Source organism: Chinchilla lanigera, unplaced genomic scaffold (assembly GCF_000276665.1).
Source record: "Chinchilla lanigera isolate Chin_1 unplaced genomic scaffold, ChiLan1.0 scaffold00028, whole genome shotgun sequence".
Taxonomy (NCBI): domain Eukaryota; kingdom Metazoa; phylum Chordata; class Mammalia; order Rodentia; family Chinchillidae; genus Chinchilla; species Chinchilla lanigera.
The window spans coordinates 17,221,713-17,228,452 of NW_004955429.1; the positions used below are offsets into that span (position 1 = coordinate 17,221,713).

The window sequence follows — 6,740 nt, forward strand, 5'->3', positions numbered from 1 at the left end:
CCCATGTTGGGCACCAGAAATTGTTGGAAATGAGTCCCCAGATTCAGTTTGTCTGTACAGATAATGAAGCACTTAGACATCAAGAAATCTTGACAAGGCTTTTATTTATTTATTTATTTATTTATTTATTTATTTATGTCTTTTTGAGATAGGGTCCCGCTATGCAGTTCAGGCTGGCCTTGAGCTCATTTTGTAGCCCAGGCTGGTCTTGAACTAGCAACAGTCCTCCTGCCTCAGCCTCCTGGGTGCTGGGATTACAGGCATGTGCCACCATGCCCAGCAGGGCTTTTACTTTTCCAGAAGGGCACAAGCACACATTAGCAATGAGGTTAGCAGGTGCATGGGACAAAGGTGGGTTGCCCTTTTGATCCCTAACATGAGAGGAGCATCCGAGCTCTTTCCCATTGGCTGTTCCGGAGGTTCACTATGGATCGCAGTTGGCACAAGGGGAACCTGAGGGGTTGCTGAGGGAATACGACAGCAGAGTGAGGGAGACATGGGCACCAGAAAATCCTTGGCCTGAGATAAGCCGTCTTTGGTGTGTAGCTGTGTTCCCAGGGTTGGAACTGAGCGGGCATGTTCTGTAACAATGTGTTCACAAAGGGCTATCTAGGGTAGGCTGGAGCTCAAGATGGAGTCGCTCCTGTTTTATAGAGAAGACAGAACTTGCTCTTTCAAAGTTAAGAGTTTAATTCCTGGCCCACCGAGCCTGTCCAGGACAGCACGGCCCCCAGAGGGGCCTGCAGCCCTCCCGTAGTGCAGGCTGGCACACAGCAGCAGTCAAGACCTCAGGAGGACCGACCACCACAGCCGCGCGAGCCCCTGGAGACGGCTGAAGCAGTGAGAAGAAATTACTCTGAGTTGTTTCCATTGTAATCTCTCCTCTGGGCCTTTGTGTGTTTTGGTTTGGTTCCTTTGAATTGGCTCAATAAATCATTTTGTTTGCTCTCAGAATTCCCGAAGGAGAACATTCAGATCTGTACACAGGAGTCCCGTTGGGCTTAGCCATCCATTTGCCAGGGGCCCGGGTTGTTTACTCCCTCTGGAGCCAGAGCAGGGCCAGCCAGGGGCGGTCTGTTGCTCACTTGTGACCCACAGAGGGGCATGGAATTTAGAATTTGGAATGGGGTGGGCACCAGTCTTCACAGTCAATGGAGTAGCTATGCAGATGCGGGCCACTTCTTCCTGAGGCAGTAAATCGAGTTCAGCCTCTTCCATGTTAGGCAGTTGTGTCAGGCTCTCCATGACTCAGGTGAGTGGGGGTGACTTGCAGTCCACACCTCTGTGGTCATCCCGTGCCCTAGCCGGTGTGGGCGGGGACACCCGCCTTCCTGTATAGTATGTGTGTGAGTGTGTGTGTGTGCGCGCGCGTTGGCAGAGGGACTAGGGACAATGGGTTGGTGAGATCGGGAAAACTGGAAAGTCAAAACATTCATCTGAAGCAAGGCATCTCCATGAAAATTTGTCACCCAGCCTAGAGCTGTGACCTGTGTGGGTTTGTTAGCGCACCCAGGGCTGCGTTATGTGTTCACACACAGTAAGTGTGCTCTTGTCTCGTGCTGGGAGAGGTCAGAATCATCACTCGTCTTCTGCTTCAGATTTAAATGGGTTTCTCTGCTACATTCCCTGCAAGCCCATGTGTGTGGTGGTACTGCCTGATGACGTGGCTGGGTGACGCGTTTCTCTGTTGTGCTGTGTCCTTGGCTTCTTCCTGTGCGTCAGCAGTCATTAGCTTCCCTGACCTTGAACGTGACACCCAGCCCAACCTCGAGCACACCGTGGTTCGTGGTGGAGAGCAGAGGATGCCAGAGCGTGCCCTGCGCCAGCTGGGCCTCCAGGCCTCAGGTCACAAGTGCTGCTCAGGCCTGTGCTGCTGCCTGTAGGGACACCTTTCTTCTTGTCAGAAATTACCATTTTTACTCTAAGCCTCTTTCTATGATCATATCTCCGCTTCTAATGTTTGATCCATGTGGGTTTTCATGGAACGTGTGTGTGTGTGTGTGTGGAGTGCACACAGCGTGGGATTCTTCGTGTTTTTTTTGAAATTTCTAAAACTGAGCTGCCCACTAACTGCAGCTGCTGCCTTGGGGTCCACCAGCACCACTGCTCGGTACTTCCTGTGGGCTGCCGGTCCCCTGCTAGGAATGCAGTAGCTGTGAGGACCTTTAAATTTAATTCAGCAAACATCTGTCCTCATAGAAGGGCCTCCCCTTCCCTCTGCAGTGTTCCTGTGCATTGGTTTGGGGCTTATTCTGCAAGGGGAACAATATAATACAGGACACATATTTTATATGATTATTTATAATAGTCACCCAAAGAAGGATATACTGAAGAGTGCAGGAAATCTGTCCACACACCAAGACCAAGGAATCCAGCCAAGGGCCTGGATCCCACGAAAATGACCTGCATGAGTCTAGCTGAAGACCTAGAGCTCATAAGAATGCCTCCCACGAATCCAACTGGAGGCCCAGAGCCCATGACAATGTCTCATGCAGGCCTGTTTCACAGATCTATGCTGGGAAGGCCCCAAGGTCAGTGGTGGAATGTGTAGGAAGTCTGTGCCAGCAGGCTGAGGGATCTGCACTGGAGCCAGGAAGCGACTCTCAGAAGAACCAGAGCTCCCCTGAAAGGCACCACAGCCATCCTCAGCAATAGTGAGGTCCAGAGTTCCTCCAGTGATCAAGATGGCCAAGTTCCTGTCAGGAAAGCCAGTGCAGCAAGCTTCTCAGGAAACTGGTAGTGTACCATCTTCCCCTTGAGAGCCAGGAAGCTATGCTCAAAGGGAGGACCAGAGCTCCCCCAAAGTGAACCATAGCCATTCTCAGTGCCAATGAGGTCCCAAGCTCCTCAGAGGATGAAAACAGTCAAGTTCATCAGGAAAGCCAGCATGACGAGCTCCTCCACAACAACCAACAGCTCCTTACAGCTTTGACCAGCTCCCAACAGCCTCTCTCAACTCCCAACTGCCTTTCTTCACTCCCAACAGCCTCTTTAGTTACAAAAGCCTCCTTCTCCTTCTCCAGTTCTGCCTCTTACGCTGCTGGCAACAGTTCTCAGGTGGGCCTCCCGCACCCGGCACCACGCTTACTCAGTTCACCTGGGGGTTATAAGTTGACCACCAGTTATCAATCCACTACACCCTGGATGTTGCTTTCAGGGGTGAGGTCACTGGTCAAGGGACAGTCATCTTGGTTCCTGATGATCTTGTCAAGAGACCAACAGATCTCCACAAGGCCCTAGAGTGCCACAGTGAACCTCTGGGTGGGGGTCTGACCTTCCCGCTATCCTGTTCTATCTGCTTCTCTCCTTCTGACCTGAGGTCCCCAAGAGGCACTGGCAGCACATGGAGCCCAGATGCTGCTCTGTTCCTCAGCACTGGGGTCGGTGGGGGGGGGGGGACTTTGACAGTGGCACCCTTGCCCCTGTGTGCTGGCAGTGTCCTGCTCATCCTAAAAGCAGCCAGCAGTCTTCATCCTGAAGACATCTCTACAGTCCACGTCCTCCTCCCATCCCCATGGGCCCCCTGTCATGTATTCCTCCTTGTGACATTCCCTGTAGGTGTCTGTGCCCTCCTCCTATCCCCGTGGATGGCTTTTTCATGTATTATAAGCCCATTTTCTTCTCCTGGTGTTAAACATCGAGTTCCTGAAGAGCAAGGCCCATGTGAACAAAACATGACTGACGTGGTGATGATGGACACTGGGAAGCAGGAAATGAGGATTTAGCATGGGCGGTTGTTATTTGGAAACTGCATCTGATGGCAGGAATAGAGATATGACTCCAGTGGCCATAGATTTAGGGGTTCAAGCTCTCATGTGAAGAATGTTTGGAGGAGAATGGTTAGGGTGGATGTTGGGGTGTCCCAATGTCATCAGGATCTCTGGCTCTGTGTGGACCCCTTTAATGCATGGCTCACCTCTTCAAATAACTTCATGGCTCAAAGTCTGTTGAATCTTGACTATCATATGCCTTGGTGTAGATTTTTTATCATGGCTAATTGGAGATCTATATGCCTCACTTACTGTATGTCAAATTCTTTTTCCCTGCTTGGGAAGTTTTCTGCCATGACTTCTGTGAATGGGTTTATGTCATTTGCACTATCTCCTGCTTTTTCATTGACTCCAGTCAATCTTATGTTATTCTTCTCTGCACCATCTAGCAGCAGCTGGATTGATTTCTCATGGTCCTTTGGTATTTTTAAGAAATCTTTTTTTTCATGATCACTAACTGCATATCTTCTATATCTGAGATTCTGTCCTCACATTGCTCCTTCTGATGAGCACACTTTCAATGGAATTTTTAATCTCCTGGATATCTGTTTGAATTTGTTTCATGGATTCCATTTTTTTCCTATGTTGGGCATTCTGATTTCCATCATTTCCTTAAGCTGCTCTATTTTTTGTGTGTATGTGCTCTAGAGTTACTGAGCATGACTTTCATTATGGTTACCATCTCTGTACTTATTTGAGAAATTATTCCTGATTTTATTTTTTCTAGAGCCTCCTTCATCTGCTTTGTTACTTCCACTGTTACTACTTTAGAGAGTCCAGGTAGGTGGCTGTCAAATTGTTGTACCTCATTGCTGCCCTGGATTTGCCTTTGGTGAGCTGGAAGTCTGGAGTTGCATCTTGCTTAAACATCTCACTTCCTTTTTTTGTTTGTTTGTTTGTTTGTTTAGTTTAATGTCTGGGTTGATGCTTGTAGATTACTTATGGAAAGTAGCTTTATTGCTAGTATTTAGAATGCTTAGGAAATAACTACTCAGACGTGTCTTCCAGGTGTAGCTGGCTTTTGGGTTTTGAGTCTTGCAGAATCCTACCTCTTGTTTATTGGGAATGAGAAGTTGCTGCCCACTTGGCCCAGACCCTGGTTCTTTGGCACTGACCTATAATATTGCTTATGGCCCTTAGGCAATCTCAGTCTTGGTATATCAGGATGAACAACTGATTAGAATAAGGATGTCAGCTTGGATTAAGTGGTAAATCAGCAATAATAGTGGCATCAAACATAGCCTAGAAAAATGACAAATTGTGGTAACCATTAATTTGCCACCTTTAATCATATGAACTAAACTTGTGGTTATGTAACAGAATCTAAAATGAACCAGGAAATTGTATGCAGTAAATAAGCCCTCAATATGGCAGTTTTATCCTCACTTCAATGCATGTCTCTGCTGTCACTGGTAGACAATGTGGGTAGACAGAATCCAGATTCACACTGATTAATCCCAGCAAGCCAGCCATAGCTGTATGGTGGGGTAGTTGATAATCCCAACAAGCCTGCGCCTTTAGTTCCACTGAAGTTCAGGCTGTTTTTGCTGTATGGCTGGAACCCAGTTTGTTCAGCCTGTACCACTCTGTTTGCCTCCTGCTGGCTTCAACTCACTCCCTACCAGTTTAAACTCAGCAGCCTGTCCCTGTCACCCGAATCCACTAGATGGAGCTGGCCTACAGCTCTCTGAGTGACAAGCTCAGTTAGCCCCTCTCCAAGATGGCTCCTGGCCAGTTACTCTCTCCTGGGGGACGTCTGAACCTGGACAACTCAGTCTTCTGTATCTCCTGCTCCATTCCACTGGTGCATTCCTCCTTCCTCTGTGGAGACCTCTGGGGTCTCCAGTGGTCACCGTGCACCTGCAGGTTCAAGCCACCCCCCCCCACACACAGTGAGTTCAGGCTCCGGGAGAAAGTACTGCCTGCCGCCTCCTGCTTCTTTGTTGAAATCTCTCTTCACTCTCCCCACGGGCTGCAGTTTTTTCTTCAGATCCTTCCTGGGCCCCAGACACCAACTTCTCTCCTTCTGCTCTTTCTCACATTGCTATATTCCAGTGTTTGGAGAGGCCCTTTCTCTGCTGCTCACCACTCCACCATCTTCCTGGAAGTCCCCATCTTCATGGCTTAGAATGAATACTGAATCCCAGCCATTTCTTCTGTCTCAGGCATGGAGGATGAAAAGTGCAGTATGTAAAGACAAAGTATTCTTTCCATGACATTGGCCTCCTTGAAAAATAGCTTAGGGTCTGTGGGGAGCCACTGCAGAATGCTTCACAGCTCGGGGCATCCAAGACCGTGACTCCACTGTTTATGCAGGCACTCAGCAGGATATGCTTATATAATCATGACTTAGCATTAGCCGATCACACATGTGCTACACGGTTAAGTCAGTAGAGTGTAAATGTGTGATAACGGCATATATAAGGGCTAAACCATAAAGATGCAGATGCTCTCTCTGCTGTGCTGCTGCTGTTGCTGGTGTCTGTTTTGTGTGCTTTCTTTGGGAACCTCATTGCAACAATACCTCTTCAGTCCCCTCAACCCTGATAGAGTCCCTACCCAATAGCTTTCTTCTTGGTGGCATAGCCAGACTGCAATCACATAGTTACCTCTAGCTCTGTTTTGAAGAGATGTGGTAACAAGGGGTGACTCCATTCACGAACTCAATTCTCCTGATTCTGGATGCAAACCAAATGGGATAAGAACTAAATCAAATTTCCCCAGAAGGTCAGCATTGAACCTAACCTCTGAATTTGGTTCAGTTCTCGTCCAGCTCAGTTTGTGACCAACATCATGGAAAGAATCAGGTTCATGAACCAAGGCACCACTGTAAACAGTCTATTTGTGTTTTTGATTAAAAATAAATTTATTGGGGCTGGGGATTTAGCTCAGCGGCAAAGTGCCTGCCTGGCAAGCGCAAGGTCGTGAGTTCAGTTCCCGGTACCGGAGAAAAACCAAAACCAAAAAAAA

The 6,740-nt window shown here is 48.2% G+C and overlaps 1 protein-coding gene across 3 annotated transcripts in view; it reads left to right on the top strand.

Moving 5' to 3' along the window:
- Positions 1–1,121: 1,121 nt before the first annotated feature.
- LOC102007256 (chromosome unknown open reading frame, human C3orf20) overlaps positions 1,122–6,740 on the top strand; it is a 48,487-nt gene continuing 42,868 nt past the window's right edge. For 2 of the 3 annotated variants that reach the window (XM_005387068.2, XM_005387069.2), the window contains exon 1: positions 1,123–1,252. The gene's annotated coding sequence lies outside the window, so the exon portion shown is untranslated. Of the gene's footprint in view, positions 1,253–6,740 lie in introns of all 3 variants that reach the window. The other variant, XM_005387071.1, reaches the window with a different exon arrangement.